The following is a 12,603-nucleotide window of genomic DNA, read 5'->3' on the forward strand; positions in this document are numbered from 1 at the left end:
GCAAGGCCAGACATAAAGCTGCAGCAGAATCGCTTAACTGAGCCCAGCCCAGAATCAGGCTAACAAATGCCTATCGTTTCACAGCACTATGTTTTGGGGAGGTTTATTATACAGCAAAAGCTGATCTAAGTAGAGAGGGGAATAGGTGGTCAAAGAAGATTTTTCCCTAACCTGTTCTGCTTTTTAAATTTCACAATGAAGAATATATCTACATACTATTTAATTACACTGAACTTATAAAAATTGCATATCGGATTGATATTAAAATTCTACTATCACCTTGTAAACACATATACATTAATTCAGTCCAAATGGGAGCATGAATTTGAGAGGAGACATTAATATTGCATCAGAAAAAAAATGGGTTAATAGAGTACCAGGGTTTACTATAACACACACACACACGAATGTGAATAAGAATATATTAATGGTCACTGTCACATCTCAATAATGGTTATTATCAAATTCTGGAAGTGTTAGAAGACACTCATCTCAGATTTTGCTTCACTCTTTCTTCTGTTTAAGTGGGTAATGGCCTAATACATGTTTTCTCATTTAATCCTCACATGGTATGAGGTAAACATTATGCTACAACACTTCAGGCAAATTAACCTCTCTATGCCTCATTTCCTCAACTGTAAAATGGGGATAACAGTTCTATTTTATAGAACTGTTGTGAAGACTAAATAGCTTAGAACAGGGCACACAGTCCTTACTCAATAAACGGTTTACCACCTCTTTTAGTAAAATAATGTAAAATTAAGGTCTTTTAACTATAATAACATGGTTTCTATTTTCAAAACATTAAGCATTATCAACTAAGGTGTGAGACATCATAATTAATCTAGATACCTTTCTAATGACTTCATTTAAAAATTAAAAGACATGCCGGGGTGTGGTGATGGCTCACGCCTGTAATCCCAGAACTTTGGGAGGCTGAGGTGGGCAGATCACCTGAGGTCAGGAGTTTGAAACCAGCCTGACCAACATGGTGAAATTCCATGTCTACTAAAAATACAAAAATTAGCTGGATGTGGTGGCACGTGGCTGTAAATCCAGCTACTTGAGAGGCTGAGGCAGGAGAATCATTTGAACTTGGGAGGTGGAGGTTGCATGGAGCTGAGATTACGCCTCTACACTCCAGCGTGGGTGACAGAGTGAGACTTCATCTCAAAAAAAAAAAAAAAAATTAAAAGACAATGTTATTAAACAAAACCTAGGAATGTATGTAGAAAATATACGATGATGAGAGGTGAAGCTCTGGGCAATAATAAATCATTTAGTCTACATTCCACAATCCTAAGTAGGTTTAAAATACAAAGGCTTCCATTTTTGTGTGTGTTACAAATTTACAAGATGAAAGCAATAAATCCTATTGACAATGTCACTTTTATGTGACATCTAGCATACATACTTTCAACATGTTCAATCATGTTTTTTTTTTCTTTTAAGGCACTACTTACTGATGGCTTTGGAAAAATAAGGTTCTTTTCAGGCCCTGATGGACCACTTATAAAATATAGCCACATTTTTAAAAAGTATTTTTAAACAGGCAATTACCTAACCTGTAGATATGTCACTAACCAAATGTAAAAAGTCTCACACCACAATGTGCAGATGTTTTAGTTTCTCCCAATGTGAGGAAAAATTCCATCTTTCATTTCAATGCAAACATTTTAAAGAGCATTCAGTATATGAGGTAATGTAGCAGATTCTGGAGATAAGACAGGTAAAGAAAGTAACATTTATGTTACTATATATGCCAGACATTTGCTGGTTATCTTCTTCAATCATAATAACACTGTGCTGTAGAAATGATTAAAACTCATTTTACAGAGGAGGAAATTAAGGCTAACATAAGTATAATAACTTGCTCGGGATCTCTCAGCAACAGAAGGCAGTGGGGTTGAGAAGTATGAGGTGGGGCCCATGAAGATAGCGCCACATGACTATTCTTAGAGACAAACACAATATTCATTGTAATAGATCCTTTAACAGCAATGTGGAAGGGGACGAAGACTTGGAAAACCAAGGAGATAATCTTTGGGAATGGGCAAAGGAGTCACAGAAGGCTTTAGAGGTTGATATTTAAGTTGTTACTTAAGGATGAATAGGATTTACCAACTTCAATGCCAAGGCTCACACCCACCCCCCTCACCCCCCAATATATTAACCAAAATAAATTACTTACTTGAAATTGAGAAAAACAATTTTGAGAGAAATCTTCCTCAGATATATTATTCCATAGTTTTAAAACAAATAATATGATGACAGTTTAATTTTTAGGTTGCTTTTATGTGGCTTGTCTTGGGTTTTATTCTGAAATGAAATTTAGATTAGTCATTTTCTTGTTCTGAGAAACTAGGAGTATGCCAACATGTTTTAACTGTACATTTTTCACTTATCGACATGTATTCTTATTTACAAAGTCTTTCATTTAACCATCTCAAATGAAACCTAATTTAGTATATAAATTACTTTGAAGTATAAAAATATATATGCAAAACAATATTATTTATTTTAATTCTTGTTATACTTCTTTGGTAATTGTAATAAGTGGAAGAAAAATAGAAATCTTGTGAACTGTTATATATTACACAAGGCATTTTTGAGGTAACACACTTTCTTTTATTATTTGAATTGTTTATATAGTAATGATCTTTGAACCCAAAGAAAATTAAATAACTGCCCCAAAGTAAATTGAGTTCAAATTCTTAGTATTTCCCAGAACTATCATCTAAAAAGAAAACAGAATTGACCAAAAAAAAAAAAAAAAAACCATGAAATTTTCCATTGACAATTACTACTCATTTTTCTCAGAATTTACTTTGCTAGGTGTGTATTCAATTTCTGCTACAGAAAACAGTCCAGTTTACCAATCCTAATTAAGCAACAAAGTATTTTTCATTTATAAAATGAAATATTTAAAAACCTACAGAGAGCTGGAAGAAACACAAGATCATCTGGAAAACTTAGAAGGAACGACAGAAAACACACACACCCCCCAAACAAAAACACTAAAAAGGTTAAATAGGCTGTCATTAAGAGGGTCTTACTTTTACTTAAAATACTTATGTTTGAACAGTAGACAGAGTTCTTTCTAATTGCCTAAGACACTCATTCCTGCCTTATCTGTATTTACATGGAAATCACAAGTTAACACAATTTCACCTGAAGTTCACTGTTCCTTAACTCCCATTATTTCCTCTTATTATCACTATGATGTTAAAATGGCAGCCAGATACCAAAGTGACATACCCCATACCACAGCCCATTTCTCACTTTATAAGTAAGTTATATTTCTTTGAAATATCCAGCGCCAATGACAATATCCTCTAAAACCTACTTTAACCCAACCTATTTAAACTTGAATCATTTTTCACTTAGATTATCTTTTCTTTTTTTTTTTTCTTAAAGAGACAGGGTCTTGCCATGTTGCCCAGACTGGTCTCAAACTCCTGGGCTCAGGCAATCTTCCTGCCTCTGCCGCCCAAAGGGCTGGGATTATAGGTGCCCAGCCCTAGATTATCTTTAATTGAGTGAATTCTAATCCAATCAAAAGCAAGATGAGAGAAAATTTAATTATAGCACCAGAGGAACTTGAAAGGTCTCATATATTCCCTCCTTCCTTTTTTGGAAATTGTATACGTACAATTTTAGTATCAATTTTTGTTTATGCTTGCCCTAAACTCCTTTTGCTATAATCTTGTTTTCTTAAAGATACAGCCAAATCATCATAAAACAAATCCTACTGTAATCTATTCTAGATTATAGAAGATTAATATTATATATAATAATATATATTATATATTATTGTGTAAGAAGATTCTAAGCACTATTAGACACTGTAGGGTCTCAAAGATTTCTGAACTACGTATGTGCAGTTCTTTTAATAATTCCTCTGAGGTTCTGTATTTTTGTCTTTCAATTATCATCAATGCCTTCCTCCAACATTCCCTCATGTTTTGCGGGGAGAGGAGGTCAGTGTGAGGAGATGAGAGCTGAAGAGTCAAGATCCAAGATCCCCAATTTTCAAATCCAGCCTCACACCAACCAACACTAGGACACTGGACAAATCCCTGAGCCTGCTATGTAGATTTGTTTTCTTTATGTAAAACGAGTACATTTGACTAGAATGATGTTTCTCACCCCTTTTAACATTGCAAATAAAACTTGTTAGCAAAAAAAATTTTAGCACACTGGGACAACAGGAGGGCATCTGGAGGCATCTACATAGTGCCTGGTGAAAAAAAATTATCATATTTTCTAATTACAGAAGATAAAATTTAAAGTATTATGGTAGATATTTTTTGACATATGTAATGCTGAAAATTTTAATATGAATTTCAAAACCAAACTTTTTCCCATCAAGAATATTTCAAAATTAAAATCATGCTTTATTTCTGACAAACATACATGCACTATTAGGCAGTCACCTTGCAGAGCGCACCAAACACACATGATGAGCAGCATCCAATACAGGTGAATACAGATAGTGAGGCCTGGAGCTGGGCCACCAGGGACACCCTCCCTGCTTCCTGGTCCTCTCACTGTAAGTGGGTTGCACCTTGTGGTAGGTGGCATGTTCCTTTGGCACCGTGAATACAAACTCCAGTAACAATTCCATGATCCCTTTCCCACAAGAGGCAGCTGTACACTGTGGCTGGCTGCTGAAGTAGATTCCAAGTAGTAAGGCACACCTCATTTAATGCACTTAAAATATCAAAAGGAGCAGTAACTGCTGGTTGTCACTCACCATGCTATCTGTTCACAGGAACCCCAATGCCTTCCTTCAGCCCCCATTCCACTAGGACTACCCTTCTGTGAGCCATGTAACAGCAACTGAAAACTTTGAATTAGAAGATTTCTAACAATACCTAAAGTTAGAAACAGTATTGCAGTAATCATTCGTTTGTAACAACTATCAATGGTCTTTTATTTTTAATTTCTTACCAATTCCTGTAAGCAAAACATAACTTAAAAATATTAACTTTGCATAGTATTACATGCACGTGATTTTAAAAAACTGAAAAATTACCAAATCGTGTACTTAAAAAGTTAGTCCACCTTTGTCCTCTAGGCAACCACGTCTACACACTGGAGGCAACTACTGTCATCAGACTCTCCTGTATCCTCCCATGCACATTACATTCTATATCTGCCTATATATATACATATATATATGTATATATATATGGATTTTATTATAATAAAGAATTTTATTCTAATACATAGGCATATATAGTATACAAAAAATAGATATTTTAACCACACAAATGGCAGCAAACTGCCCATGCAGTCATGCCTCTTGCTTTTTTAACTCGTATCTTAGACATGGCACCACAGCGGTACACATAATATTCTCTCATTACTTTTAAAGGCTGACTAGTATTTTGTAGAATACAAATACCATACTTCACCCAATTACTTCCCTACTGATATATGTTTAGCTTGTTTCCAATCTTTTGCAGTAACAAATAATGCTGCCACAAATATTCTTACATATTTATTTGACATATATGCAAAATCTTCTAGAGAATAAAATCCTATAATGGAATTACTAGAACAAAATATATCTGTGTTTTAAATTTTGGAAATCATTTTCAAACTGCTTTCTATAGAATATGAACACTTTATAATCCCACCAGCAATGTATGAGGCTGACCATTTTCTCTCTTCTTCTCACCTTTCCCAAGTTATACTATACATAACCTTTGCTCATTTGATAGGTGACAAAGAGTATGTTGAAGCTTTAATTTACATCTTTATTATATTATAAATAAAACTGTACATCTTTTCATATGAATTCTCTTTACTAATTTTTCTACTGGATTATTTTCTAGTTCTTTGTATTAAGAGGAACTTAGCCCTTTGTGAAGTATACAAATAAGTTTTACTAGTCTATTTCTCTTTAACTTTGCTTGATTTTTTCCCCTATACAGAATTTTATTTTTATGTCCTAAAATCCAGCAATCTAGTATGCTATTAAATGACTTCACCAATCCTGGATTATGTAAAAAATAATTACCCTACATTTTTTGTTTCGTTGTTTCATATTTAAATCTTTAACTCCTCTGGAAGCCAACATTATTTTTCCAGATGACTAACTGGCTATCCCAACACTGTTTATTAAATAATTATTCTTTTCCCTACTCATAAATGAAGGTGGGATCCATTTTCATATACAGGTTGAATATCTCTTATCTGAAATGCTTGGGACTAGAAGTGTTTCAGATTTTTTCAGATATTAGAATATTTGCACATACATGAGATATCCTGAGGATGGGACCAAACCTGAATGTAATTTTATATAATTTTAAATAATGGTACACACGAAACAAAGCTGTTTTGGTTGTTTTTGAGAGAGGAACTTGCTCTGTCACCCAGGCTGGAATGCAGTCGTACAACCACGACTCACTGCGGACTTCACCTCCTGGGCTCAAGCGATCCTCCTGCCTCAGCCTCCTGGAACCACAAACGTGTACCAACCTGCCTGGCTAATTTTTGTATTTTTTTGTAGAGATAGGGTCTTTCCATGTTGCCCAGGCTGGTCTCAAATTCCTGGGCTCAAGCAATCTTCCTACCTTAGCCTCCCAAAGTGTTGAGATTACAGACATGAGCCACTGCATCCAGCCTGAAACAAAGTTTTGACTGTGACCCATCACAACAAGGTCAGGTGTGGAATTTTCTACTTGTGGCATCATGTTAGTGCTCAAAACATTTCAGATTTTGAAGGATTTCAGATTATGGAGTTTTGGATAAGGGATGCTCAACCTGTATTAAGTTCTCATATATATTCGAGTTAATTCTAGTCTTTACTCTGTTTTAGTGCTGTCATGTGCCAAAACCATGTTACTTTTCAAAACATTTTAAAATTAAAAGTACTTTACATACAAGTAAGAATAATAAAACCAGAAATTACTGGGTTGCTTTAATATACGAATCATTTTGCAGTTCCTAAATGCAATTTATATAATTAAGTTCAATAATATAATCATCATGCAATCACACATTTTGGTTGACACATGTTTTGGAGACCATTACGAATCTCATGTCTCTTACTACATTTCTGGAACCATATCTAGAAAACCAATTTTTCCTTAATTTTGCACATGGATTTTTTAAAATTATAAAATCAGTACATGTTCTCTGTGAAAAATCTGAAAATATAAAACATACCTTCCAGAGATAACCAACTTTTACACTTTCGTGTATTTTTTTCCACACTTTTAATAAGTGACTATTTTGTAAACTAATTTTTTTCACATAATACAATGACAGCACTTGCCCATGTTATTACACATACTTCTAAAACATGTCTTAAACACATCCTCCCAAATGAATATACCCAGTTTATGTAACCATTTACCAACTGTTGAACATTTAGAGTTGTTCTCTGTGATGATTATCATCTATTTATTAATCCTTGCAACAAATGAGTTGCAAGAATTAATAGATGAGTCTCAAGCTCTGTGGTAAACATTAACTCTATAATGGTGAGGTAAAAGAAACACATTATCAGGATTTCTGGAGCTTACAATCTATTTGGAAAAACATGTTATTCTCTAAGACATAAAATTACAATGACAGCAAGTGCTATGAGAAGAGTTCATGGTGCTTGGAGAGCCTATGATAGGGAAGGCTTCCCTGAGGAAAGATAAATCGAAGTTTAGGTGAAAGACAAGTAAAAACATTCTAGGCAGGGGCAACGGCAGGTACAAAGCTCTCACTGTGGGAAGGAGCATGGCAAGAACAAGGGACTGAGATAAGGCCAATATGGCTGGAACAAAAAGAGTAAGTCAAGAACATGGCTCAAGTCATGACTAGACAGAAAGGTAATGGCCAGACTATGCAAGACCTTGTAAGACAGGTAGATGCCACCATATAAGACACAGAGTTTTGTCCATATCCTGAATGCAATGGAAAGTTACTGAAGCATATCAAACAGTAGGGTGATGTAATCAGGTTTGCATTTTTAAAAGATCCTTCTGATCACAGGAAACAGATCAGAAGGGGACAAAGTAGATTGGGATAAATCAAGATTAGGAGGCTACTGTACTAAACCTGACCAAAAATGCTAGTAGTTTAGGGTGGTGATGATTATGAAAAGCAGCAGATGGATTCGAAAGACAACGAGATTTGCCAAAAGATTTACATTCATAGATTAAAATCCCTAAAACTATAATTATTGGGTCAAAAAAGAACATTTCAAGGATTCTAATATACATTGTCAAACTGCCCTGCAAAGAGCAGTTTTCTTAATCTGTCAATTACCTTGTAGCTGTTCCTCTATCTGAAATTTTAAGTTCCTTAAAAATTCCTTTAACATGACTAATCCATATTTCCTTCACGAAGTCTTCCCTGACTCCCCTTTTTGCCTGGATATAGAACGTGTCTCCCACTGAATCCTTGCTCTGTCTTACACACATTTCTATAGTCCAGTCATACTGCATTTGACTTAAGTTTACATGCCCATCATCTCTACTACATTGTGAGCTTCTGGAGGGTAAAGCTGTTCTTAAGGCACTTAAAGCTAAAATAACTTGCTACTCAGGGCTTCAAATACACACTAAAAAAAAGTGACCAATTTGCTTGTGATGAGTCATCAAATCGCCATAGTGTTCCTGATAATCTCTCCAATAATTGTAATCAAATAGGTGTTATACGATCTTAAAATATTTTTAAATAACTTAGTAAAAAACAGAGCATGAACAAAGCAGATTCTATTAGAGAAATTTTTGAACCTGAGTTGTTGATACATGCTAGTTTTTAAAATTATTCTTATTGTAAATGTAACTCCAATTTACCAAAAAAAAAAAAGAGGTTATTCTGGTAGTTTCTTATATTTAACTTTATAAAATATAAACAATGAGAATATATTTCTAATTTGAATAAGCATCTATGTAAACTTATATAGCATTTCAGAATTATCCATTTCTTATGTTGAAAAGTTTGATTTCATGGCTAGCAGCATCTAGAACGATCTATCAAAATATTCTCTAAGCTAAAGGAAGTGGTAGAGTTCCTTAGAGTAATCTTAAAGACAAGCAGCTCCCTCTATAGTCTGTCTGGCCTACTTTGTTTAATTACTTGCTTTGTGAACATCTCACACTCTTCTATTTACTCCTACTCTGCATCTCAGCAGGGAAGCTCTTTGAAAGGATAGTTCTGTTTAACCTGGTGCTGAGGAAACTGTGAGAGCTGTCTAAACTCAGCATGAAGTGAGTTACATCAAGCAACTAAGCAAGAGTCGAGATGTGGAAAATGGACAGCTTCCCAAGTCTACCTAAGTCACATTCTCAAATGAAGCCTGATGATATTATCTGCAGTGAATTCTCTGAGTGGTCACACCTATATTCAAATCTAAATGAAAAAACATTGTCCTATACTTTATTCATAACCTTTCTTCCCTCCATTAATACGTTACCAAAATGTTGTTATAAAAGAAAAAATTAACAATTTCTTCTACAAATGATATTGCTCAATTTGATTACGTCAAAATAATGCTTAAGACACTTAAAAAACTAGTTAAAGAAATGGAGAGGAAGTTTGTTTTTGTTTTTTAAAAAATTCCATAACTCAGATGAAGAAACTTGACATGATTCCCTTAGGAATCAATGTCCTCAGTTGGGAAGGGATTAAATCACTCAGGATTTGCCATTCAAATCTGAATATCCCACTTTTTTTTTTTTTTTTTTTTTTAAGGCAGGGCCTGGCTGTTGTCCAGGCTGGAGTGCGGGGGCGGGATCTTGGCTCATTGCAGCCTCAACCTTCTGGGCTCAAGCGATTCTCCTGTCTCAGCTTCCCAAATAGCTAGTACTACAAGTGCACACCACCACGACCAGCCAATTTTTGTTTCTTTGTCTGTTCGTTTTGTAGAGACTATGTTGCCCAGGCTGGTCTCCCACTCCTGGGTTCAAGGGATCCTCCTGCCTCTGCCTTCCAAAGTGTCGGGATTAGTGGCATGAGCCACAGCACCCAGCCCTGAATATCCCTCTTTTTAAAAATACCTTTTCAAATTTCACTAACTTAAGACATGGGAGCTTTTAAACCCAAAACACTTTATTTCTTAAATTACTCAAGATACGTCCTCAAAACACAGAACAATCAAAAGTCAACTGGACTGTTTTCTAAAGCAGAAAAATGCTTTTCATGCAATAATAGAAAAACTAAACTAGTAAAAGGGTATTAATCCAATCAGTTCAGAATTTGTAATATAATTTTGAAATGGCCACTTCATTTGAGAAAAAATATCTTTGGTTGCTATTTTTCAGTATCTCATTTGTAAGGCAAACTCAATTTTAAAACATTTTCTCTCCAAACCAAGGTAAAGCATTAAAGACCTCCCAAATTAATTCCTATATATGAAAAAAGTATGTTTATGGTATTTTATGTAGCACAGGTTTATCATGTGTTACACATTTTTTCCTTATTTTACTTGTTAGTAAAGATATAAACTATAAGGATATAATATAAACTACGTTTATATCTTTGCATTATGTTTACATCTTTACTTATAAACAAATCTGTCTTCATTAAAAATTCTAGCATTCAGAGTTTTACTGAGTCAGACTGCCCTCTCTTTTATATTAATAATTTTCACGTTTTATTTTATTGGACTAGTTTTCCGTGGGGATAATTCTGAAGTTTTTGATTATGTTTAATTAATATTAATCTCACTGGGAGTTTCTGACGTACTAATAAAAATGCTGGCTTGGTTTATGAAAAGTGTAAACTCTAAATGTATGCCAATGACTTCAAAGTTTTTCTTGTTGAAACAAACATTTTTGTTGCAAACTGTAAACTATATAGCAAATTTGATCATCCTTAATTTAAAATTTGACTTTCTCTGTATCAAGTTTGATGTCTTTCAATGTACATATAAAAAGCGTCACTTTTTAATTCATTTAAAATATAAATTTCAAAGTATATACCAAAAAAACAAACAAAAAAAACCACAGTGGGGGTTTTTAGTCTTTGGTTTTTTCGGTGTTTTTTTTTTTTTTTTTTTTAAATAAGGGGCTGGTAATCTATTGTGGGATGTCCATGAAGGATGAAATAGGAAATAGTTAATGTGTCTTTTTAAAAATATTCAGAAAAACAAAAGCACATAATATTCTATATTTTTAAGGAGCAATTTCTCACGTAATAGAATTAGTTAGCTTATAGTGAAACTCATTTATTTCCACAAATGAAACTTTCCTATAAAACAAAGCTTGACTATCTCTCAGGTAAACATATTTAATGACTTGTGTGAAGGAGAAAAAATTATGTGTGGAAAAGTAATTCAAACCATACAAGCTGTAATACACAGAAATGCCACAGTATCTCCTACTAGCATGTCCCTTTATGATTTGGAAATCTGGCTGAACAGAGCCATATCAACTTCACTATCTTATCCTTCCTCTGCATCTGAAGTGAGAACAGAGCATTACAGTGAAATTCCAACTGGAAACAAAGACAGCACCACTACAATTAAAAGGGCAGAAAACCTGTTTTATAGAACACTTCATCTCCTCGATTTCCCAGCCTCCAAAGTTTCAAGTGTTACACTTTCAACATGTTAAAAGCACTCAAATTCCCCATCTTTCAAGGTTCATATCAAAATTATATTCACTAGTTTAAAAAGGAATATGCTACCAAATCTCACGACATTGACATTTTAACAAAGAGAATTCACATTAAAAGATAACAGCTTAGAATGAGTGCTTGTGTTTGGGAAAGCGCTATTATCTTGGTAGTCCACACAAACTGACTGTAGTAACAAGATGAATGGTGATGAGGGCAAGGAGCATCAAGTGGGAAATGCTATCTAAAATCCCATAGGGCAATTCATAGCTAGAGGGAAGAGCATCCTTTCCTAGGAGGCATTATTTCCTAGAACTCCATTATTTCATGGAAGCAGTTCAAAGCATACAAAAAAGCAAAACCATTTTAAAACACCTAGTAAATTGACCCTCTATCTTTTTTATATTACCATAAACCCCAAGAGTTTTTGAGAACGTACCTTGTGTCACTGCTGTCTCTCCCCTTCCCATCCCTTCTTCAACATAGTTGTGTTTAAAAAATACACCTGTACTTAAAACGTAAGCCTACAGCCCAGCCTAGGAGCCTTTCAAAATGTCTGTGCTGCTGAGTCTGGCTGTGGTTCCTAATAAATTCACCCCGTTAAGTGTGATGTTTTACGTTGGGCAACATAAACACGCATTTCCTACTTCCATGGATGAACATTTCCTGAAAGCACTGCACCTGAGGATGCTGCCCTGTCCCCAGACGCTCTGGCACTAAACTCTAAGGAGTCAGACCTGCACTTACAGCAGAGTCACACGGTCACCCCAGTGAGAAAGATTATCTGGCCCCAGGCGCCACTCTCTTCGGCCCACTGCATCTCCGGAAGGGGCAGAGGAGAGCGAGGGTGAAAAGAGGCCATGGGGAGCGACTGACAACAAGGCTGACACATCCCCGTTTCCAGAAAGCGGCACTTCAGGGACACAAGGGATGTCCGGGGTCCTACTAGCGACCGACCTCAGAGCGGACCCTACGAACCCGTCCACCGATGGGCATGGCGCGGCGACCTGGCCCGCCGTCCGGGGCGCTCGCGGC

At 35.2% G+C, this 12,603-nt stretch overlaps 1 protein-coding gene across 3 annotated transcripts in view; it reads right to left on the reverse strand.

Moving 5' to 3' along the window:
- REV3L (REV3-like, polymerase (DNA directed), zeta, catalytic subunit) overlaps positions 1–12,603 on the reverse strand; it is a 185,017-nt gene that overhangs the window by 171,206 nt on the left and 1,208 nt on the right. For 2 of the 3 annotated variants that reach the window (XM_011935020.1, XM_011935021.1), the window contains exon 3: positions 2,192–2,319. The exons of the other annotated variant lie outside the window; for it this stretch is intronic. The gene's annotated coding sequence lies outside the window, so the exon portion shown is untranslated. The remainder of the gene's footprint in view (positions 1–2,191; positions 2,320–12,603) is intronic. 3 annotated transcript variants of the gene reach the window in all.

Source organism: Colobus angolensis, unplaced genomic scaffold (assembly GCF_000951035.1).
Source record: "Colobus angolensis palliatus isolate OR3802 unplaced genomic scaffold, Cang.pa_1.0 Scaffold14, whole genome shotgun sequence".
Taxonomy (NCBI): Eukaryota; Metazoa; Chordata; class Mammalia; order Primates; family Cercopithecidae; genus Colobus; species Colobus angolensis.